Raw genomic sequence first — 25995 nt, 5'->3', positions numbered from 1 at the left:
AATTAAGGTAGAACAATATGTGATATTGTAACATCCAGAATGAGAAAAATGGATGAAATGCAAATGTTTTTGAATGGAACAACAGATAAGATGAGACCAGGATGCCTTAGATGGCAAATAACAAGGCTTCTCTGATTGGCTTTAACTGTACCTTGGCCAAGTCACCTGACCAGTTAGTACAATGCTGTATGAAGGGTCCTCTTCAGCAACAACATCTCATAGTATGTAAGAAAAGCCAATTTGGGCCATGAGGCCACACCTACTGAGCAGCTTCTGAAGAGGGGTATCTTGTGTTTTAATAAGTTCTACAGGTAATTTTCAAGTGCTAAAAGGGAGCATGGTTGTAGGTAGATGGGTTTGAGCAACATAAACAGGAAATTTCAGAGACCACCTTGCTTGCCTGATTCCACTGTGACTGTCCTTGCCTTTATTAGAGCTGGGGATGGAACTCTATGGTAGAGTGTTTGCCTCGCATGCAAGTCCAAGGCCAAATCCTCACTGAGTTAAAAAAAAAAAAGTAAAAGAAGAAAATATTAGGAGGAACTGGAACAAAAGTCAGTATTACAACAAATGCTTTCTCCCACTACTATGTAGAAGTATTTATATGTACCCATTGCTGACTGGCATTATATCTGATTCGGAAATCTTAGCTATTAAAATCATAAAATCACAAACAATACACCAATGCAATCGAGGGGAATTATCTTTTCAGAGCTGGCCAGCACAATTAATTTCCCAAATAAAAATAAACACTATAAATAGTGAAAATGATAACTGTATAATGGATGTATAAATGATACAGTTGTATTCTTAGGGAAAGAAATTTATTTGAAAGACTCATGTGAAAAGTTGATATTATCAATAAGCCAGCTATCCATAACTTATTCCACGTACTTAGCAACACTGAACTACAATCTCAAAGCAGGACTGAAGAGTTGACTCAGCAGTTGAGAGTGCTTGTGCTCTTGTGGAGGACCTGGGTTCAGTTCTCAGCACCCACATGACAGCTCACAACTCTCTGCCACTACAGTTCCAGGGGATTGGAAGCCCTCTTCTGACCTCTGTGGGCACCAGGTACATATGTGATGCATATATATATATATATATATATATATATATATATATATATATATGTGCATATATATGCACACTTATGTACATAAAATAATAAAATAAGTAACTAATTTTTTTTAAATGTCAAAGTGAAAAGAAAAAACTATTCTCAAATTGCAGGCATGGCTCTGTGATAGAGCACTCACCTACCATAAGCCCTGGATTGCATCAGTAACACTGAAGTTAATAAGGCAATTACGGAAATTAACTGCAACAATAATAAAAATTATCCTATGTCTACCTATGAAGAAGACATCTATGAAAATTATGAACAAAAGAAAATGCTTTCCTATATTATCCTGTCCTTTGGGAAATCAGCAGCTGTAGGAATCAAAGCAGAAAAGACAAAACAAGAGAACATGATGGGAAATTTAGAGTCAGACAATTACCCATACATTAACTTCTGATTAAAGCAGTATTTCAGACTAATGGGTAAAAAACACACAATAATTAGATGCACGCCCATGAAACTGTTAGCGTTCCTTTACCAGAGAAGTGTCTGAAGTGGAATCTAAAGTGTTTATATATCTGTTTTTAGCACCTGACAGAAGTATTCTTTTACAGTATCAAAATGCTCAGCTTACTGACTTCATGGCATGTGATAACAGGTTTCACTGGGTGGAAAAATAATGTTACTACTTTCTACTGATAAAAAATAGCATATTACAAATTGGCTAAAACATTAATAGATTTAATGAATGGAAATGGAAAATTAAAAAAGATTCTTAGACTCACTACATAGGCAAAAAGAGCTTAGTATCACACTAAGTTGGTTGAATGGTACAAGAAAAGTATGCTGTTAATATGGCTTGTGATGTATAAATTATTACAGCCCTCCCAGGGGACTATTTGGCAAGGATCATTAAAATTTATGAGATCAGTCCTCTTTCACTCAGGGTTACTAGTCAGAATCTCCCAGAGGAAGCAATCAAATAGGATATATGTATTCAGGTTTTATTCTAAGGAACCAGAATGCATGATTGTGGGACTGGCAGTCAAAAGTACAGAGAGCAGATCAGGGGTCTAGAAACTAGGGCAGTCGCTAGATGCAATCTTAAGGAAAAATTTCTCCTTTACAGGAAAATGTAAGTTTTCACTCGTGAGACTTGACTGACTACATGAACCCATCATATTATCAAGAGTAATCTTTACTTAAAATCTTAAGTGACTGCAAATATTAACCACATCCAAAAAAATAGTCCTACCCACAACACCTAAATTAGACTTGACCAAAATGACAAGATACTATAACTTGGCCGGGTGACACAAAAACCTTCCACATTCACCAACCTTATTTCTAAGGATAGACTTGCACACATACACACACATGTATAGAAAACCAATTGAAGCATTTTTGACAATGTCAAAAACTTTTTTAAAGTTAATAAAAGAGAAAAGAATTGGTTTAATCTATATAGAATGAGATTTTAAAATATCTGAAATGAGCTAGATTGAAAAACTAGGTAGTATTTTATATGAAAATTTCTTAAAAGAATTCATACTTAGGTTTTGGCATGGTGGCTCATGCTTTTAATCCCAGCACTTGGGATGCAGAGGCAAGTGGATCTCTATGAGTTCAAGACTAGTCTTGTCTGCATAGTAAGCTCCAGATCAGTCAAGGCTGCATAGCAAGACCCTTCTCCCTCACCCTCTCTACACACACACACACTTCATACTTTTATTTTACATAGTTCAATATGCATGCAGTAGTTCTGGAAGCACACACAGAAGAATTTTATATATATATATATTAAAATTTCCAGTATCAATTTAAAAACTGACTAGCTACCCCACTGTGGGTAACATTAAAGAGCCCGACTGCAAAATCTGGAAAAAAAAAACTCAGACTATCTTGAGTGTGCACAGATTTTTGGTGGCGCTACAAAATTATACAATTTGTGTGGACTTTGGATCACCTAGAAGCTTCACCCATGCTGAAAAATGTTCATGGTGTTGCAAGGTACTTTCCATTCTCCTGGAGGGAAAAGGTGATCATCAGTCTCACCCAGTCACAAGCACTGTGAGCTAAAACGGTAACCTGCCTGCGAGACATGCCCACTGGTGCAGAAGTGGCACAAACGTTACGGGGGGGGGGGAGTCACCAACCACCTTTCTTTGGATTGAAGACCCACTCCGGAAGATGGTCCAATACCCACACTGTCAATGAGGCCAAGAACCTGAGACTAGCTAGGTTATAAGCTCTAGGGGTACATCTACTACAATTAATTTGCTAAATGAACACAGGAATGCTTCTCACGTCACATTACTATACCTTTTTTTAGTGATCACTCAATTTTCATCAATGAAGATTCTTCTTGCAGTAGACTGTGACTAACACAAAGACTCACACATGGACAATATACAGAAAGTAGGACTATCCATAAATGGGATGTCTTAATTAAACTTCTCCCATCAAGACTTGGAGATCTATCCAGAAAAAAGTAGTAGTAGTAGTAGGAGGAGGAGGAGGAGGAGGAGGAGGAGGAGGAGAAGGAGGAGGAGAAAAGGAGGAGAAGGAGAGAAGGAGCAGAAGAAGGAAGAAGAAGAAGAAGAAGAAGAAGAAGAAGAAGAAGAAGAAGAAGAAGAAGAAAGAAAGAAAGAAAGAAAGAAAGAAAGAAAGAAAGAAAGAAAGAAAGAAAGAAAGAAAGAAAGAAAGAAAGATCCAGAGGTATTGGAAGACTAAAGAAAACAGCATTTTTCAAACTCAGCAGAACTGGTACACATATGAACTCACAGAGACAGTGACAGCATTCATAAACACGTTGAACTGACAAATTAAAACTAGAAAAAAATCCTAGCATGGAGAAGGGGAAATGGGCACAAAGCTCCATCCCTACCAAAATGCTATTTTCAATTAATAGCTGCTGTAGGAAGGAAAATCAGTGTTCTATAATGGAGTTGACACTGGATATATAAACAGCCCAAGGGAGGTTGCATGGTCAGGAATAGCTGGCCAACACAAAACAAACATTATGGAGTTTTATTGGTAATTTTTATTAGTCTTATTGGTTGTTTTTGTTTTGTTTTTTGTTTGTTTGGTTTTGGTGTGTGCTTTTATATTTTGTTTTGCAATTTTTTAAGAGAAAATGAATATGAAGTGGGTGGGTAGAATGAGTAAGGTGGGTAGGGGAGGATCTATGATGAGTTGCATGGGAGAGAATTACAACCAAAATATATTGTATGAAAAAGTTTTAAAATTGAAAATGAAATAAGATATTGACACCTGTACTGGGTGGTTTTGTGTGTCAACTTGACACAAGCTAGAGTCATCAGAGGAAAGAGCCTTAGCTGAAGAAATGCCTCCTTGAGATCCAGCTGGAAGGCATTTTCTCATTTAGTGATCAATGAGGGAGGGCCCAGCCCATGGTTGGTGGTGTCATCCCTTGGCTGCTGGTCCTGGGTTCTATAAGAAGTCAGGTTGAACAAGTCCTGGGAAGCAAGCCAGTAAGCAGCTCCCCTCCATGGCCTCTGTATCAGCTCCTGCCTCCAGGTTCCTGCCCTGTTTAGGTTCCTATTCTCACTTCCTTCAGTGATGAACAGCAATGCTGAAATGGAAGCCAAATAAACCCTTTCCTCCCCAACTTGCTTTTTGGTCATTGTGTTCCATCACAGCAATAGAAACCCTAAGACAACACCTAAATTTTTAAAAAATCAAACTAAGTGTTATATATGTAAAATGGGCTACTAAGCCAACATTTAAAAAATTGTAAGTTGTGAATTTCATGAAAAATCTGCAGAAATTATCTAAAACTTTTTTTTTAAAAAAAGAATATACTGGGTGATGGTGGCATATGGCTTTAATCGCAGCTATTCGGAGGCAGAGGCAGGTGGATCTCTGAGTTTGAGACCAGCCTGGTCTACTGAGCAAGTTCCAGGACAGTAAAGGCTACACAGAGAAATGGTGTTTCAAAGAGAGAGAGAGAGAGAGAGAGAGAGAGAGAGAGAGAGAGAGAGAGAGAGAGAGAGAGAGAATGCATAAAATAATACAAAAATATGCCTATATGTAGAAAATAGACTGGAAAGATATACACTGAAATTGCACCAGGAGTTATTTTATAGTAAGACATCAGATATTTTTATGTCTTTTCCTTCTTGTATATCAGTATCTTTCAAATGTTCTATAACTTTAAAAATGTTCATTTTGAATATAAAAATAGAGTATGTATTATTAGAAGAAATGAATTCAAAATGTTGAGCAATTGGGAAAGTTTATAATAAAGTTCCAGGAGAGTTCAGCAGTTAGCAGCACCACCATCTTCTATAATACATACTACTTATAAAAATAACCTTTTGTTTATTTCATAATTCTGTGTGTCTATACTCTGAGCTGGAATAATCTTAGTGGTTCTTCTACTTTCTGCTGGGCTAATTGTTCCCTCTGTGATGGGCTGCCAAGTTGACCAGAAGTGGCTGGTTGTTGGTTGGGATGTCATAGTATGATGCTCCAGACTTGAAGTGGACTGGTCTAGCTATTTGTATGAAGTCACTCAACAAGTTTACAAGAGAGCTGGTAAAGTCTGCAAAGGGTCCTGGCTTAAAAGCTGCAAATACTGTAATATAGCATTTCCTTGGCCAAAATAAGTCACATGATCAATCCATAGTCCAGGAACATAAGTAAAGACTTTTTAAAGGGAGAAGTTGAAAATTTATTATCATTGGTGTGCATCTGTAATCCTCATTCTGGGGAGGCTGAGGCAAGAGGATCTTGTTGAGTTCCAGGCTATCCTAGGCCACATAGTAAGATATTGACTCAAAACAACAGCAACAAAAAAATCAATCCTGAAGGGACTTAGATAGATGAAGGACCTTTAAAAAAATCTATTATACCCAACACTAGTCTCTATTTTATAAGCAGAAGATATGCTAAATGTTAAGAAATAAATTTTATATAAAGATTTTTGTGTAGTAAAAAAAGTCACCAAGCAGTTAATTATAAGTAATCCAATGTTCTACTTCTATAGTAATTATATAACATAGCAAGATATATCCATAACCTATACATCTGCAAATAATTTGTGAGATTTCTTTTGTATCATGCCATGATTATTAAATTTCCTAATTTTTTTTCTGATGTGGTATGTGCAAAAATGTGATTTTAGTTTTTGGTTTTTCTTCATTTAGAGAGACGCTGGACATCTTTTCTGGTGTTTTAGAGCCATGGAACAGGCATTGTAAAGGAAAAATTGACCAGAAACAAAGCTATTATAAAGCCCGTGTCAAGCATTCTGAGGGACGAACAGAAACACAGGAGACTTGACATTTACTCTGACCTTTTGAGAGAAATTCAACAAAGCAATGTGGTTCTGAGGATGAAAGAAACTTGAGGAAACTTGATATTTCCAGGATGAGCTGGAAAAAAAAAAAAGAGTATCGAATCTTGAATAGAAAACCCCTTGGTCCCGAAGCTCTGTGAAAATGTGCTGTCTACATCAAAAGGAAGACAGTAATAATCCTCTTCTTCAACATAAGTGGTATTGTCCATGCTGCATTCATCCACAAGGTCAAACAGTCAGGCGGGCTGATTATGCAGGAATTCTAAAACATTTGTGGGATTGTGTGTGGCACCAATGATTGGTGTCTGTCTGCTGGAGAACTGGCGGTCAGCTGGGAATGGGGGAGAAAGTCCCCCACACACATACATTTAATCACAAAAGTGTTCTCTGTGGATTGTTGTGCAAACACGGACTGAATCACTCCAGTTTTCTCTTCCAGTCATTGTTTGTGACTGGAGGACAGGCATTTGCCAATTCAAATCATGGACCCCATAAAAATAATAAACATATCATTAAACTAGTTGTCCTAAGTTGCCTTTGTAAGCTGATGTTGTTAAGCAACAGATTTCAGAGTGTCAGTTAAAAATCCTCAAGGCGTTACAAAAAAAAATTGCAAAGTTATTAAGATTCCAAAATGGTTTCATTTCTGGGGATAAAGACATGCAGGAAATACATTCTGTAATAAACATAATCTGTCTTGGAAAGACATACATCAGCATGTTAGTAGCACACAGCATGAGTACGTGGTATCACTGATGGTTACTGAATTGATCTGCCCACCTATAATCTGATCGATACAATAAAGACAATTTGAAAGAAATTCAGAGGTCGTATAAATGAAAGTGGGGATGCCCAGAATCCATTACAGATCCCTGATGTAATTATATTTATGTAGCAAAATAAAGATGCTGGAGGACAGAAGTCAATGTCAGGGTTCAAACTGCAATGTATTGCTATACTTCCACCTGTACTGCTCTGGGGGCCAGTGGTATGGTTAACATAGGACAATATGTGATATCAGGGAAGAGTTAAAGGATCATCACCCAAAATGCAAACAATTCCCAAAGCATGTCTATTACATGTTTGTGGGGTTGGTAGAAGGGGCCTGTTGTAGACTATCGGTGCTCCCAACAAATCAGCCACCACCTTCGTCAGATCTGATGTGCCTACTTGTCTGTCACAGTCTTGTTGACGCTTTACATTCTCTCACAGGAGAAGGGGAGGGTCAGTGGATCCTCTCCTGAGTTTCCAACCACTCTTCTCAGACATTTGTATGCAAGTTTGTCCTAATTGTATATGGCCTCCTGTCTCAGAAAGTTCTAGAGTATATAGATAGGGGAAGGTTAATTGATTGGATTTCCATCCATGCTGCTATGGGAAACCACTATCCATGCTGAGTGAAGACTTTCTAGTGTGGATGCTTTGGGATCATCCATGGTTCTGCCAGTCACCCCTAATCCATGCTCTGAAAGCCAAGTCCAATAAACTCACTGGTTCCCATAGGGTGAATTTGGTGAAATCTCTATTTTGCTGTGCCCTTGGTTTGCTTATGTCTCTGTAGGAAAGAAATTATCTCAACAAGTGACCTTTGTAAATAAAGACTCTGCAGGCCTTCAAAAGTTGACAGCCTGGCCTAGGCAGCCACACATAGAAAGTTAATTAAGTAGCTAGAACTGGAATCCACCAGATCTTCCTTCCAACTAGGTCTTGTTTCTGACTCCTTTTAAACTCTACAAAGTGATCACATGCACATGAGTGCGTTTCTAAAGGCTTTCTTCCAATGAGTTCAGAGATCAAACTATGATTTACTGGAGGAGCCCCAGATGGGGGGACATCTTGCATCTCCATCTCCCCATCTCTAAATAACTCTAGTCACAGTATAGGTTCGTTCTCCTGATCTTCCCAAAACAACAGATCAGGAAAGTTTCCAGATCCTCTGGGCCCGGGGATATTAAATGGGAAATGCAGTCTCATCAAAGCTGTAACTATACAGAACAGGCACTCTTAGCTGATACTTTCAGCCACAGTGCAGATCTGCTCACTGTGACACCTGGTCACACCACTCCTGATTCACATTAAAGTACTAAGATGCAAAGTCTGGAGCAGTTTTAGCAAAAGTAAAGCAACTCTTCTGATCATTAGGCTCCCTGGCTACAGGAAGTGTCCACACACTGCTATTATTGCCCATGGAGCTCCAGAGATCTGTACCCCGGGCACCAATAGAAAAAGCACCAACATTTATGTTCTACAGACTTAGTTTTATCTCTTCAAATTAAATCATCAAATGTCGCAGTCATGCAATTGTTTGATTTCTCATCCTTTTCTACTTCTTTCTAACTCCCCCGTCCCCATCCCAGCATACAACTCAGAAGTTTTGTCCAAGAAATAAAACCCATACATTCTCATTTCTGCTTTCCATATAACCTCCGTAGAAGCCCTCGCAACTAAAAGCAATTTGAATTTCATGGATTGCTGCACGTACACTTCAGAATAATCTTCCAAGTTGGAAAGGGAACCACTAACAGATGCAGTGTCTTTTAAGAAGAGAATGATTTTAAGCTGTGCATGGTAGTACATGTTTGTTACCTTAGTCTCCAGGGGCCTGAGATTGAGGTTACCCTGAACTATATAGTGAGACCCTGCATTACTCCTGAAGTTTTGCACCAGTTGATGGCATAAGATGCCAAGCATGGAAGAATGGCTTAGAAGAATCAGTGCCACCTGCATGCTACCTAAAGCATTGTTAGCAATCTCCCGTTCAATATCACAGCCTCTATGATTTTGCTTCCAGGTGATCCTTACTCCACCCCATTTTGCTACCTCATTGAACTCTGGCCCTCCACTGTTTTTCTAAAGCCCAACTTTCCAGCCCTCTTTGGGTTTCAGTGCTTCCTATTCTGAAATTCACCCAGTAGCTACCCCCAGAAGGGCTCAGCTATTTCAGGGAGTGTTAGCTAGTCTGGAATTGATGCTGCGTTTACAGAACCATGTTAGTAATTATGTCTGCTCTCTCTCTTTCAACACCTTCTTCTCTTATCACTATTTCACAGGCAAAGAATCTAACGAGGTTTAATCAACTTATTCAATCTTTACCTGGAGGTGATAGCAACTAGAATTTGAAAGCATGATCCTGCCTTCACCCCCACTATTCTTCTCAGCTACTTAATCGTTAATCTAGTGAAAATTCATGAATAAATCTCTTGTGTGCGTTGGACATGGTCATCACCATCGATGGCGCTTAGTAGACTCCATTCACTTTCCATTCTGAGTCAATAGCAAACATTGTAAGATCCGCACCTCAATGAAAAGTCACCAGATCCCATAAAGCTGAGACAATACCATCATTACCTTTGCCCATGGCCATCCATGTTCTCAGGCTCCTGGGACTGTCCAGTGTCATGGCCCCATTGTCTTCCAGGGAAGCATATCTCTTCTCAGTCCATCTCTTAAATGTCACCCATGTATGCTGTGTCAGCACAAATATGACACTTTCCTAGAAACCGACTCTTACCATCTATGTGCTAATATTATATTATATGAAAAATGCTTAGCTCTGGTATTACTGTTTCTCCCTCTTTGCTAGAATATTTTGAGGGCAAAGACTGTGACTTGCTCCTTTCTGGTTCTGTAGTCTTACCCCATGTAAAGGCTAAAGTTCTGTAAGGTTCACTTACCCAAGACCAGATAACCTCCTGGAAAGCTGGGGGCTGTTGTTCATGTAAGATAACAAGCCACATGTTTTCGCTTCAGTCAACAGGATGTCTTGATCACACGTAGGCAGGAGATATATATAGGCAGGAAGTACATCAGGATGTATGTTTGCCCCTGATTGGATGAAGCAGGGAAGTACATAGCCTTGTGGGTCCTACCTTTATAAGCTCCTGACTAACCTAATTCAGTGCCATTCTGTGGAAATCCTAGGTATGGACCTCACTAGTGTCAATCATACTGGACAGTATTAATTAAAGCTTCTTTAATTGGATAATAGTGAATTTGGTCTTTCTCTTCATAATTTTCAGGTTTAACATTTGCAGTTCTCCAGCGAGATCAGATCATCCACCCAAATTCTGAAGCCAGGCCCTTTGCTCCAGGGTGTGCACCTTGCAATAACATCAATCCAAAGGCTCCAGCATGTGCTTTTCGTTCTGTAGACTCCCAGAGTGAACTCCTTTACTTGAAAGAGAAATAGCATGCATTTTTCCTTTCCTTTTTCACTGAGCCCTCCTCCTGGTAAGTCACAGAGATCTCTTAACCTTTTCTGTGACATCTGGTTTCTGGTTCTGTTCTGGTTCTGTGGGATCCCGATCTGGGGACCTGGAAGAGGTCTGACAACACCCCAACATTCTCTCATTCAGGGCAAAGGGGGATGTCCCATGGCCCTCTGGTTATTTCTGGCTAATTGTGAATTCTGCCAGAGTCATCAGCTCTTTTTCTGACCTACCTGGGGACTGTAAGGATGCTTTGGTGATACTAGGGAGCTGAGAAGGTTGGAGAGGCCCAGCACCTGAAAGCCAATTGGCAGGGCTTCAATACCTAGGCTGCACAGCAGAGCTGAGGAACCGTAAAGATGTCCCAGGACACTGGGAGTCAAGACGAGGGTTTGGAGCGCGGGATGTCAGGCATACTAGGAGCCAAGGCCAAGCCTAACTGAACCAGAGACACTTAGCAAGCCTCTGGTGGGTCCCTGACATCTGGGTTGGGTGAGGATGCAACTAAAAAAGACCCTCCTGTTTGTTAAGACGTTTTCTTTGGTTAAATTGGTGAACCTCTGAATGACCCCAATTGTTGTCTTTGTCTCTTGAGGGGGTTTCTGTAGGTGTAATTCTGGGAAGCAAACTGCTGGAAGAGGTAAGAATGAAATCCCAGTGCAGCCAACCTGGATCAGACTCTGAGGAGTCTAATACCAGGCGGTTCGTTGTCAGCATATTTAAAACACAGCACAATTTAGGAAAAGGTTTCCGGGCAACAATCAGTCCAATTCCAGGTGCACAATAAAGCTTAAAGTGTGACTATATAGAAACTCTTTTACATAGTGCATGTGACCATGAGGGTGGCTTCTATAGCTAAAAGGCCTAGAATCTAGTGTGGTCTCTGACTGATAACAGAGAGGTCAGCAGGCCATAAAGTACATGGGACTTCTCCTCTAATAATGGGTAGTGGTTGTAACAATCTTTCTTTTGGACCACCAACTAGCGCCCAGATCATGACATGGAGACTTAATTATTAATTATAAATGCTTGGCCTTATCTTATGCTTGTCCCACTATCTCTGATCACTTATATTAACCTGTTTCTCTTCATCTGCATTTTGCATTGGGACTGTCTACCTTTCTTTCATTCTGTATGTACTACTCTGTGTCTGTCTGTCTGGCGGCTGCCTGGCTGACAGGCTCCAGGCATCATCTCCCTCTATTTCTCTATTTCTCTCTCTCTCTCTCTCTCTCTCTCTCTCTCTCTCTCTCTCTCTCTCTCTCTCTCTCCTCCTACTTATTCTCTCTGCCAGTCAACCCCGCCTATCCTTTGACTGCTTAGCTATTAGTCATTCAACTCTTTATTAGACCAATCAGGTGCCTTAGGCAGGCAAGGTGAAACAGCAACACACCTTTATATAATTAAACACGTTCAGCATAAACAAAAGCAACACACCTTTACATAAATAAACAAATGCAGCATCAACAAATGTAACACACCTTTACATAGTTAACATTATATCTCACAACAAATGGTCTATGGAGGGAAGGGTTGGGGATAAATTATTCTGGGGAATTAGGGTGAGGTCTATCCCTTCAGGTAGCAAAAATAATTACCGGGTCATTAACAACCTCCACTCTCAGCTTTCTGGATGGAATACAAATATAGGATTTTATCATTTTATCTCCTTCATTGAGGAGATACCCCTGTGTAATTAGAATTTCTGGTTCTCTTAGTGCTTCTCTGTGAGAACAAGGACCTATGTGCCCCCAACAGTCTCTGCTGTTACTTTGCTGTGTGTCTTGTCACGTGGTTTGCTTGTCTTTGTGCATTCTGCCTGGGATTCAGTTAAATGTATTGGTTTTGTTTTCGCTCCGTCTTTTGTGTGTGCTTCTGTGCCAGTCACAGGTGGACTTGGGAGCTAGACCAAGTTCAAGCTACCGCCACTCCCACACTGCCAGGCTAAGGCAATGTGGGCACCTCCCCAACTTGCCACGCTGTGTGCACCCTTTGTGCACTCCCCTCACTCAGGCCCAAATCCACCTCTGCCACTTGCCAAGGCTGCTTGGATAGCTAAGGCTCTGAATTTATTTCTGAGCTTACTGGTCACTGTATTTAAGTGAGCAGGGATTCAAATGTCTTTTGGGTGTGGATAATGTTAAAGTTGTTCTATGCTCTTATACTTTATTGAAAACCTGGATCTAGAGTTGGGTTATGGCTCTTCCTTGTCTAGACCCAAGCATATTTCCTCTATGTCCTGTGCCAGGAAATCCACCTGATTCTGTGACAGGGGAAAGAAAGCAAAGCAGAATAGAAAAAAAAATCAATTTCATTTAAATGCCTAAGACTTGCTAAGATATAAACGTCATCTCAAGTTTTTATAAAACTATTATGTGAACTGTCTGTACCTTAAGATCTGTTAGTGTATTGAATATGGTTAAAAATCTGTAATATCTGTAACAGAAAAGTTGTCTTAAAACTCATAACACGGGGTTGATAGTTAAAAATCTCTATATAGGCAATCTTAAAGAACTGTGTGTCATGACACCATCTTAGGATATAAGCCATATAAGATGGCTTGCTGCCATCTTAGCTTCTGTCCCTCACCAGGATGGGGACAGCCACATGGCTGGCAGTCATCTTTGCTAAGGTTGGAGAGGATGAATGTCATGTGACTTCACCACCATCTTTAGGCAGCCATGTAGCTGGTAGCCATCTTTTCGAGGGTTGGAGAGGATGGATGTCATCGACTTTACCACCATCTTGACTAAAGGTGACCACATGGTATACACCAACCAAGGAGGCAACATCAGGTCTCTAAGATATTTTGGATTAGAATGGATTTTTGTATGAGAATTCTGGTCCTAGAAACAAAGTCATAAAAACAAGGATTATGAAAGATAGGGTTTAAAAACAGTACTGCACTTCCATGCATTCATATACAAGTATGCACCTCATGCTGGTGGCTGAACTTTGTAATGTGAGAGTCACCCGGGTAGTATTGGCTTTAAAGGCATGAAGGTGTCATGGGAGGCAGGTGAGACTTGGCACTGTGTGACAGAGTTCCCAAAGGGAGCCCAGTTGCAATGTGGGACTCCATCAGTTTCAGAGATGCTGGTGCCATGTGACAGCCACCAGAAATACCAGCTACAGTGAATTAGAGCTGGCTGGGGCCTAGAAGATAGACTGTGTATGCTGCCAAGAGTGGGGTCAGAGAGGTGACCTAAGTCCCTTGGGGAAGCCCAGAGGATTATAAATGAATTCCAGATGTCCAACATTGAGTTGTTTGCACTGTTGGAGTTTGATTTTGCCTTGTTATGGTTGTGACCTATTTATTCCCTTTTGAAATAAAAACAAAAAACAAAAAAAGATACTTTAAAAAGGGTAATTTATTTTTTATATTGTAGGAGCCCATAGTTGAGAAATTTTAAACTTCTTTAAAGGGAAATTTTGGAGTTTTACAGAAAATTTAAATAAAAAAAACTGGATATTTTTAAAGGAATATCATTTAAAATTTTTACATTTATTAGGCTATGGGACATTTTAAGTTTATAAAGTATTTTATATTATGATATCTTTATTAATATGTAATCTTAAAAAAAAAGCCAGATGTAGTGGTGCACACCTTTAATGCCAGCACTCAGGAAGCAGAGGTAGGCAGACCTCTGAGTTTGAGGCCAGCTTGGTCTACAAATGGAGTTCCAGGATAGCCAGGGCTACACAGAAAAACTATGTCTTGAATAAACAAAATAACAACAACAATAATTATGATGATAAATAAAAAGCTAAAAATTAGGACCGCAGCTATGAATACTAAACATTAACACCAGAAACTGGGATATTGCTATGTTATGATGCAGCAAGACAATGACCTAAGTCTGGCAAAGAGCCTATAGAATGTTGCTCCTTACCTAAGGTCTATTCAGGCTATCAGAGCCTGATTTAAGAATGAATTTCTAACCTCCTTGTCTTTACTAACTGTGTTGAGTTAGCTATTTTGATAAATTGAATCATAGAAGAAATTGTGATAGTCAGTAATAGTGCATTATTAAAGGGCCAGGAAAGTATAAAGTTGCTAGTCTCCTGCTGTGGAATAATCCCTTTGTATACTGTGAAGACGCTCTCATTGGTTTAATAAAGAGCCAACTCTCTTACAGCTAGGCAGGAAGAGGTTAGTTGGGTGAGCCAGACTGAGAGAACGCTGGGAAGAAGGAGGGCAAAGTTGCCAGAGAAAAGGTAAATGAACATGCTATGTTAAAGAAAGTTATGAGCCACATGGTAGAATGTAGAGACATGGGTTAATTTAAGTTGTAAGAGCTAGTTAGTAACAAGTCTAAGCTATTGGCTGAGCATTTATAATTAATAATAAGTCTCCATGTTGTTTATTGAGGAACTAGTAGTCACCATGAAAAACTCCACCTACATTCTCCCTATGGACTTTATTTATGATGTTAAGTTTTATTTTGATACTAAAAAGAGCTTCAACTCAGAAATTGTTATATTTTAAGGCTTAAACTTAACAGAGATAAAGCTACAAATCCTAATCTTATAAAACCTTTAACTTGTTATAAACCATTAAGGATAATTAAGACATTTAAGTTAATGATCTGTCACCACATAAATGCTTAAATTTTTTAATGTGCCCAGAACTATACTAGTATTCATGCTAAGTTCAAAAGTATTTAATTATAGAAATAAGTTTTATTTTGCTTCCTTATGTCTTCAAGTTTAAGCCTAAAACAAGTAACTAAAAGAAGTAAAATTTGTTTAAATCTGATATACTCACTAGATTATGGTCCTCAGACTCTTCAGAGATCTGCTGAATATGACATTTAAAATGTTTAGTAAAAAGTTTCTCATAATATAGATGCCAGTTCCTATCAGGAACACCAGGGCTTCCAAAGAAGAGAGATGGGGCACAACAACTCCACATGAATTGTGGTAACATTAGCCTTAACCACCTGGTAAAAATGCCCCGTCTCTCCTGCTGCTATTGCTCTGCATAAACCGTGGACATTATTAGATTAACTGCTCTACTCTGCCTTTTCAAAGTAAGGTCAGTTCCAGGTTCCTCCTCTACAGGAAAATGTCTCAGACCTGGGTGTGTCAGGTGAGGGTAGCTGCTGCTCTGTGTGGCAGCTGAAGATTAAATTCTGTCCTGTGTGATAGCCAAAGACTGACCACTGCCCCCAACAAAGCCATCAAGACCACAGGAGCCTAGGGTAGCCATCTAGGTAACCGATACGACTCTGTCACTTAATTGATAAATAGACTATTTGGGTTATACTTCCTGCTATAATTTATCCATCTTAGATCTCTTGATGGTCTTGATGGCTCATGGTAGCTTCATCAATTTAGTAGGCCAATGCATTTCACATGAAAAAGTGCACACACACACACACACACACACACACACACCCCAAAGCAAAAAACAAAAACAAAAAATAAAACAACAACAACCCAGGCCTTCCTTTTCTAGAGCTATTAGTTTATCTGATTTAAAAAAAAGAAAAGAAAAGGCAAACTCACAGACAGGTTTGCTTTACTAACAGGCTTCATATTTAAAGGATAAACAGATGTTTCAGATGTAACACTTTACTATTGATATATTTAAAAGAACTTGCTTTGCAATGATTACTTTCAATAGTAACTATTCATGTCTCTGGTAAATGATTTAGTTGAAAGAAAAAGATTTTAAATGGATGTAAGCTCTGAGAGTCTAAGAAAATGTTTTAAGGTATATAAATGCAAATTATAAAAATATAAGAAAATGATTTAAAGTAATGAAAAATGTTTTAGATTTCTTTCCCTCTCTATGCTGTTGTTATACTGAGATTTCAAAATTTCAGAGTTTTAACATTGATCAATGGAGTTCTGATAAGCTGGTAAAGTACTGACTATTATTATCAGTTACATGTTCAATATTTAAAATTTCCTTTGGTTGTCTTCTAAATATAGATCTGAAGGTACTTCTCATAAGGCTAAAAATATCTCATATCTCTTTCCAATTTATATATGCCCAATTCTCTGGACAGAGAAAGAATGTTCATTATTTTTTAACCCAAAGCCATATCTTTTGCTATGACTCAAAGGCATGAGTCTTTTCCAGCTGTTTTAGCTGCTTTTTCTACAATGTAGATTTTAGTACAGATTACAAACAGCTCCTATGTCTAAAACTTTTATCTCTTGTTGCTAACTAAATATCATATAAGCTTCAGGGATTTGAGGGAGTCATAAAACTTGGATCCCCCTCTTACAGGTCAAATGGACTCCAGGTAAGTACAGCCTAAGTTTCCCATCTGCCTGAGAGATCTCTCTCTCTCTCCGCTGGTCTTGGGAATCTTCCCCCTCCCCCCGCCCCCCAGCTACCAGGATAACAGGACTGAAAGCTACAAATGTAAGATTTCCCTTTAAGTTTCTTAACTTAACTTCTGTCCCTAGTCTCTGTCTGTCTCAGCAGATTTTCACTTGGATGATAATGCCCTCCAGGATCTGTTGTGGACTACAAACTACTCCAAACTGCTGTGAGCTCTGGACTTGCTGAAAGCTGAAATGAACCAGTCCAGCCAGTGTGATTGCTCCCTGCCTCTTCAGCTGGGTCAGCTAATCTGCTTCCATTGAATGCTCTATTGCCTGAATCACCTCCTGGCCTTTGACTAGCATTCCAGTCTTCCCGGGACCTGACAATGAAGTCCTAATTACAGCAGGAAGTAGTTACAGAAGAGAGTACATCACCCCTTATCCCCAATAGGATGGAATGTTAGATCAAAAGAAAACTCCCTGGAATAGGGGACTAAATGGCTACTTATAGTGCCTATTAGTATATCAGGAAAGGTACCTGTTAAAACCAAATAGGCCCAGATCTATCAACAGGTAGATTCACTAGCTGAAGTAGTTCTACAATATGATAGGGTACTCTACCTGCTCTATACAAAACAATGAAGTATTATATGACTTTAAGAGAAAATTTTTATTTCTATGCAAATCACTTGGGAATCATTAGAGATAAACTGACTGCTCTAAAAAAATGCATAAAAAGGGGACCCAAGATGAAAAATGACTAGTTCCCATTCTTATAGTACCTCTGTTGTCAGCCATCACAGGGCCTTTGGCCCTTCTCTCTCTGCTAATTATTATTGGCCCTTGCATCATTAAAGCCCAAACTAGATACATAAATTCCCATTTAGGTGCCACTAAACTGATGGTTATTAGATCCCAATATTAACAGGTACCCACTACAGAGTCAAGGATTTGACTCAGGATACAACTCAAGGTGGGAATGTGAGAGCTAAAGTTAACCTGTAAGCTTCACTTACCCAAGAACAGATAACCTCCTGGAATTCTGGGGGCTGTTGATAATGTAAGATAACAACCAACATGTTTTCACTTCAGTAAACAAGGTTGGTTGCCCCAACAGCACAGGATGTGCTTGATCATATGTAGGTGGAAGATATGTAGACAAGAAGTACAATTGTTGATCTGGTGTTCCTCCTCATAATTTTTAGGTTTAATACCTAGGCTGATTTGCAATAGGCACTTCTGTTCAACATGTGTTAATCAGAACTCTAATAGCATGATATTCATAAGCATGACTGTTGCTAAAATTTCTACCCAGGAGACATATACAATGTTTACCCCGTCTAAGGTCCCAGTGACAAACAAAGGCTGGGAAACCAATGAGTTTGTTGGGCTTCCTTACAGAGCATAGGTGAGGGGTTATTTACTTACATAGTGTGAATGCCCCTCATCACAACAGAATACTCCTGGAAAGACTTGACTTTACCCAGTAGGGTTAAGTGTCTCCTTTATTTGTTTGTTTATTTGTTTGTTGTTTACTTGTTTAGATGAGGTTTCTCTGTATAGTCCTGTCTGTCCTGGAATTCACTCTATAGACCAGGCTGGTCTCAAACTCAGCAATCCACCTGTCTCTGCTTTTTTTTTTTTTTTTTTTTTTTTTTTTTATTTTCCGAGACAGGGTTTCTCTGTGTAGCTTTGCGCCTTTCCTGGAACTCACTTGGTAGTCCAGGCTGGCCTCGAACTCACAGCGATCCTCCTGGCTCTGCCTCCTGAGTGCTGGGATTAAAGGCAAGCGCCACCACCGCCCAGCATGTCTCTGCCTTTTGAGTGTTGGGATTAAAGACATGCCCCATCACACCTGGCTGGGATGAGGGTTTCTAAGTCATCAAATAAATAAAGCACCTCTCCCTTAGTTTTCTCCAGCCTGCATACTCTAGCCCTTCCCAAAGGCTGCACACACTTTAGGCAGAGTTACCTGCAGCAGGTTGCAAGGAATAGCTGGCTACTCAGAAGAGGGTCTTGTTGCCCTCCCATAGCTCCATGAGGGATATAAACAATCAACAAACCTAATTAGGATAATCCTTTTATAAGAGTGTACAGCTAGATTCCCAAAGATTCTTGGCTTCCAGAACAGTCACTCACAACAACGACATAATTACACAGAAAACCCTTGAGAAAGCACCCACGAGACCTCTTATGTTGTGTGACCCATACTGCAGTGTGATAATAAACTCCTCAGCCTAGTGAAGAGGCAGCACATAGTCAGAGGCAGAACTGAAGTGTTGAAACCTTCTAGCAACCAATATTGTTTATAAAGAACTTAGGGATATGAATTATTCATTCTCCCAGTAGAGTTCTTCATCAGGGCAGCATATGACCATCAGTGTGGCAGTCCCAGGCTACTCCCAGAGGACTAAGACATTATTTTTACAGGGAGCCAGCCAGTCTTTTAAAAGGATGATTCAATTGTGCAAAAAATGCTAAAGTTCACTGCCCAGCTACCCCTGACACATGAAGAGCACTTCTCTGGCAAGGGTACAGTTTGCTACTTGGGATTCTCCAGATAGATCCTCCAGGGATTGATAAGCTTGGAAAAAAAGTAAAGTTAACCTAATCAAATCCCAACCACTGCCCGTTCCACACCATGGGAAGATAGCACCAGGAAATGGGGAAGCCAGTTTCAGGGCCAGGATATGCCACTGACCCAGTGTGCAACTTGAGTAGCTCTCCCAATTGCCTTTTCTTTCCCTCAGCGGCACTTTTGTGAGCCTCAAGTGACACTGGGTGCAGAGACCCTTGGAGATTATAGAGGACCACCTACGTTCAAGAGTTAATGGAAACTCAACACCCTGATGGCATCTATGAGACTCAGGCTTTATAACAAAGCCATGAAACATAGACCATTGCACTAGTTCTCTTAAGATTCACATCTTAATTTAAGGGAAGTGAAATACATTTACAACTTTTCATAAACTAGAAACAAAAAGAAGTATGCAAAGGAGTTTTCACATAGATGTATGTAGGCCAGCCAAGATACCACATTCACATAGGATATAATAACACCTTTTTAAAGGAACATAATGGTGGCTAATCTTGTTTGTCAACTTGACTATATCTGGCACCAGCTAAAATTTAAGCTGATGGGAACTCTGTGAGCAATTTTCTTCATCAGATTATTGAGAACAGGAAGACCCACCATACTGTGGGATGTCTTCTTGTATGCTGTAAATATATGCTGTTCCCACTGGTTAGTAAATAAAGCTGTATTGGCCTATGGCAAGAAAGCTTACAGTCAGGCAGGAAATCCAAGTAGAGATACGGAGAGAAGAAGGGAGGGGTGAGGGAGATACCAGCTGCCTCCCAAGGAGCAGCAAGATGCCAGCCGATTAGCAACACCACAGCCACGTGGCAACTTTTAGATTAATAGAAATGGGTTAAGTTATAACAGTTAGCTAGCAAGAAGCTTGAGCCATGGGCCATCCAGTTAGTAATTAATATAAGCCTCTGAATGATTATTTTATAAGCAGCTGTGGGACCTCAAAGCCTGGCGGGATACAGGAGAACTTCCAGCTACACCACCCTAAATCTAGGCTACGTCTTCTGGAGGCATCCAGATAAAAAGACAGGGAAGAAGGAAACTGTGTTTTGCCTGCTTGCCCTCACTCTGGCTGGCAAGCTCATCTATTCTGTTGCTGAAGCAGCCTTTTGCTTCTCTTGGAACCAGCACGTCTTTGGTATTTCAGTGTAGACTGGAAATCAGCAACTCTCCAGGAATCTGCCAGGACTCCAGCGCCAGATTGGGACTGCTGAGACATCCAGTCTTGGGATTGAACAACTACAGGATTCTCAGCCAAACACAAGGCAGCCATTGTTGGTCTGCCTGGCCTTCATCCTGCGAGCCAATCTAATGAATATCCTTTTAATATATATGTATTTGTCCTATCGATTCTGTTCCTTTAGAAAACTCTGACTAATACAATAGTCATTTACAAGAAAGAAAACATCACAACACAGACAATGAGTAAGAATAAATTTAATGATAATTTCTTCCCATAAGCTGTATTTCAATTGCCTTCCCATAAGAAAAACCCAATATCACTTGTTGGTGACTCCTTTCCATAAATGGCTTATGTAACTTAAAATTAAATTGTTTTTATTCCATTGATATTATTGATGTTTGGGAAATTTAATAAAAATTCAAGAAGATTTAAAACCATTTAAAGCAAAATAGACCAGATAATCCACTTTTGCAATGCTTGCAGATTATTTGTGAAATTCAACTATATTTAGGACAAACCACAAGTTTAGAACAATTTTCTTAGCCATAAAAAAAGTGAGAATATAATCCATTTGTGTTTTAAACTTAAAACACCATATTTAATAAATAGGTATCTTGTAGCTACCCCAAGCTGTTTTTTTGGTTTGGTTTGGTTTTTTGAGACAGGGTTTCTCTGTGTAGTCTTTAGTTCCTGTCCTGGATCTCGCTCTGTAGACCAGGCTGGCCTCGAACTTACAGACATCCACCTGGCTCTGCCTCCCAAGTGCTGGGATTAAAGGCGTGCGCCACTGCCGCCACCTGGCCCAAGCTGGTTTTTAAGATGTGAACCTTGCAGTAAATTCAGCTTCTGGTTTACTCATTGGTTCATTTCTTCCCATTCTAGAACTTGTTCTGACAAACAAGAGATTTCCTAATGGTCATTAGTTTCTCAGAAGATTTTTGCAGATGTGGCAGAAGCAGGGTTTGGGTTTACCATTCATCATCAACAAGTGTCAGAACTGTCAGGGTCCAGTAGGATATGTTCCTGTTGGCTCTCCATCTACCTGCTTTCCTACGCACACCAGCAAAAGGGTCTCTTTCACAGACTAAGGAGACAGGTAGAGAGAGCTGTGGGACCCTGCATCTGTACCTTGTGCTCCTGCCTTCCACACTTCCTTCTGCCCAAACAGTTCAGGCAAAGGCCACACGAGTGCCTATGGGGTGTGGCACAGCATCCAATAAAATGAGTACTAATGTTATGCATGCGTACAGAGAGCACGGCCTTCTTCCAGTCAGAATGCAGCTGTTTACCACACACAGTTCCAACCCTTCTCTGCATGGGTTTCCTTCTGCTACTTCTCATGTGTCATCCAATTTTCCGGAACGTCTCTTGGACATTTTATTTCATTTCTTATACTTAATTATTTGGAAGGGAGGTGGAGGCAAGTGCATGTGGTGATGCACACATGGACGTCTGAGAAGAACTTGTGGGAGTCAGTTCTCTTCCTCCAACGTATGTGTGCTAGAGCTCCAACTCGAGTCATTAGGCGTCTCCACTGAGTCCTTGCTGTCTGCCTGCCTTGGGTTACTTTATCCAGAATGTTTAAATACTACAAACCGGTCAGTGTAATGTGAGCTGAAGCTCACCTGGCAAAGAAGTCCTTGAATCTTAGGCTTCGTAAAGGGAGATCTTAAGGGATTCTCTCCTTCCACTGGAAACATTGAGTGTGAAAAAAGGAATAAAAACAGACATGAGACAGGACATCAAGCTTCACCCATGCCCTCTCCCACCATGAGCTCTGATGTCAACTCTTTTCCTCAAATATAAGACTAGTTTCCACGCAGCTATGAACATCTTCCATGCCCACTCGCATCAGCACTGGCCAGGTGAGAACACCTGCTCAGGGCTAATGTTTGCTTGGGGGAAGAGTTCTTAAAAGTGTTTGTTTTTATCATTTCCTTCATGGCATTAAGAGGACTCAACAGTGTTAGGAGGAATCATCATGAAAAACAAAAGCCAACGTAGGCAGTAACATATGAACACTGTTACCCTTTTGTGATTTACTTGGAGTCATTTATATGTAAGCAATTTCATTATTGACAATATTATGTTTTTGTATAGATGCTTACAAAAGTTTCAGCCAGCAAAAGGTTCCAGGAATTCCTTGGTCAATTGGGTTTGTAGGGCGTACACACTTACACAGCATAGATGTGTAAGTGTTACACATATAGATGTTGTTGATTTTTATATGTATGTGTTGGTGTTTTTCCTGTATGTATATCTGTGAATCAGTTGTGTGCCTGGTATCCTGTCAGGGCCAGATGGGAATGTCAGATCTCTTGGAGTTGGAGTTACAGACAGTTGTGAGTTGCCATGTGGGTGCTGGGAATCAAACCTGGGTCCTCTGGAAGAAAAGCCAGTGCTCTTAATGGCTGAGCCATCTCTCTAGTCTCTGTTGTTGTTTGTTTAAAGTAAATTAGAGAATTGTATTTGAGGTTTTTTGTTTTTTTTTTTTGAGACAGTATTTCTCTTTGTAGCCCTGGCTGTTCTGGAACTGGCTGGCTTTATAGACCAGACTGGCCTTGAACTTACAGAGATTCACCTGCCTCTGCCTCCTGATTGTCACGATTAAAGTCATGCATCACCACTGCCTGGTGAGACTTGTGTTTTATTATCAATATACTTACACTGACATTGAATGCTATTACATCCTGAGTGATAGAGACTCTGATTGGCATTTCCAAACACATATTTGAAAGAAAATTATATATGGTATATCCAGATTAAAATTCAAAAGGTGAATACCCTTCAGCAATTTAAAAGAGTTACTTAGAAAGCACAGGTTCGTACCTGAGCTGGAACGGCTGGTGGTAATTCTTGACCCCCTCGTGTCTCAGCTGTAGCACACCTTTTCATTCATGACAGGTACAAATCCGTCCATCCTTAGTTAGCCACTCCCGATGCCAATACACATCACCACTTCCCAAACATGAGAACCTTAAAGGGACACTTGAACATCGCAAGGGCTCAGTTCAACAATGTGCTCTTATTTATGTTAGTCCCACCACAGGCACACCTTCACACGGGCACAAGTCCAGGGATCAACCTTGGGTGTCCAGGCTTGCCTGGCAAATGCGTTACCAGCTCAATCATCACATATTCCCAGTTTAAAGAAAAATCACATTTTAAGAATCTCGAGTCTAGCTGGTTGAAGGCCCTCTGTGATACAGGTATGCAACACTCTATCCCCTCCCATCCTCCCATCCTCCCCTCCAGGCACTCCCCGGCATGTCTCCTGCAAGAACATTCCTAACGCAGAGCCTTTGAATTTACTATTTTCTCCTACAAAGTTCACACAGCTTGTTCTCTGACATTCTTACTCTCTCACTGTATTTGAAAGGCTCTCCCGGGCCCTGTGACCTAAACCTGCCCTTGCCTGACCCAGCAACTCTCTGACCTCCAAGGCAAATGTCCCAGCTAATGCTCTGCATACTGTGGCATTTCTGTTTTCTGTCTTCCTCTCCTCTAGAATGCAGTGTCAGGGGAACTGTATCCCTGGGTCTGAGAAGTGTTCGATGGTGATGATGATGCTTTTTTTCCCCTTGAAAGATCAGTGTAGTATTATGGAAGTAGTATAAAAGTGTAGTATAAAAGTGTAGTATAAAAGTGTAGTATAAAAGTGTAGTATTATGGAAGGAGACAGCAACAAAATTCCCTATTACACGAACTAGCCAGGAGCTGCGTGATTGGAGGTCCTTGAATTAATTGTGTCACTTATTTAACTTAGTGCCTGGCTTTCTCTCTCTCTCTCTCTCTCTCTCTCTCTCTCTCTCTCTCTCTCTCTCTCTCTCTCTCTCTCTCTCTCTCTCCTCTCTCTCTCTCTGTGTGTGTGTGTGTGTAATTTTATTTGGCTTCAACACAACTCATCTAAATGTGATATGGAGAATAATTACATTGCTTCTTGGTGTATACTCCAAGCCACATCTTTAACAGGCCAGTGAAGTAGGAAACAAAAAAGAAAAGATGAGCTTGCATTGGGAGTGCTCACCCTCACTCCTAAATGCTACCTTCTGGCCTATGATGAGGGGATTATCCAGCCTTTTACCACTGGACCGGCTTCCCAGTGAAAACTTCTCTCTGCACTTTGGTTGTTTTTAATGACTCTCTTTTGTTTCTCTCCTGACTTTGGTGTCCTGCATATACTGCTTCTCACTGGCAGTTCTTTCATAAACTATATAATGGCAGAAATGTTCTTATCCATACCTTGAACATATTAAAAATTTAGAAAACTTTCTGATTTTTTTCCATACTGGAGTTTATAACTGTTGAATCATTTGTAATTCTTTGATTAAATTATTTTTTCACTACTTGAGTTAAATGTTTCCAGATACTTTATGAACTACTTTTTAAAAAATTGAAAAATAGATTATTTTTTCATACAATATATCCTGAATATAGTTTCTCTTCCCTCTACTTCTCCAGATCCTCCCCATTTCCTCTCCCCTCCAGATCCACTCTTTTTTTGTCTTTAATTAGAGAATAGGATTCTAAGAGATAACAACCAAATGTGACAAAATAAAATATAATAAGATGAAGCAAAAACTTCCATATTGAAGTTGAACAGGGCAACTCAACAGGAGAAAAAGAGTCTCAAGAGCAGGCAAAAGAGTCAGAGATCCACTCGTTCTCACAGTCAGGAGATCCATTAAAATACTAACCTAATAGCTGTAATATATATGCATAGGATCTGATGTAGATCCATGTAGGCCCAGTGTTTGCTACTTCAGTCTCTGTGGGCTCAAATGTGCCTCGCTTAGTTGATTCATAGGTGTCCTGGTGTCCTCCATCCCCTCTAACTCTTACAATCTTTCTGCCTCCTCTTCTGAGGAGTTCTCTGAGCTCTGAGGGGAGGGATTTGGTGAAGACCTCCCTTTTAGGCTCTTTCTCTACATGTCTGGCTGTGGATCTCTGCATCTATTCTCATCTATTGCTGGAGGCAACCTCTCTGATGATGACTGGATAAAGCACTGATCTATGAGTATAGCAGAATGTCATTAGGAGTCATGCTATTGATTTTTTTTTTAGTCCAGTAGTATTTGATTTTTGCTGCGGGCCACAGGAATATATCATAAGAACTCAGCTGGTTATGGCAAAGTCACTACCTGGAGGGATCAGAGAATTCCTCCAGAGGAAGCCAAATTCCAAGGAGTTTTTGGTGTTATTTGGCTTATTATACATCAGCTGTATTCTGTTATGAAAATCATGTGTGCCTTCATAGTTTTCCCAATTGACTTTTCCCTAAGAAGGGCTAACAGTGTGAACTGATCACTCTCTGGACATACACATTCCAGGTATTTGGAGAAC

This window comes from Peromyscus eremicus, chromosome 4, assembly GCF_949786415.1.
Source record: "Peromyscus eremicus chromosome 4, PerEre_H2_v1, whole genome shotgun sequence".
Taxonomy (NCBI): domain Eukaryota; kingdom Metazoa; phylum Chordata; class Mammalia; order Rodentia; family Cricetidae; genus Peromyscus; species Peromyscus eremicus.
Note: the sequence above shows the minus strand (reverse complement) of the source record.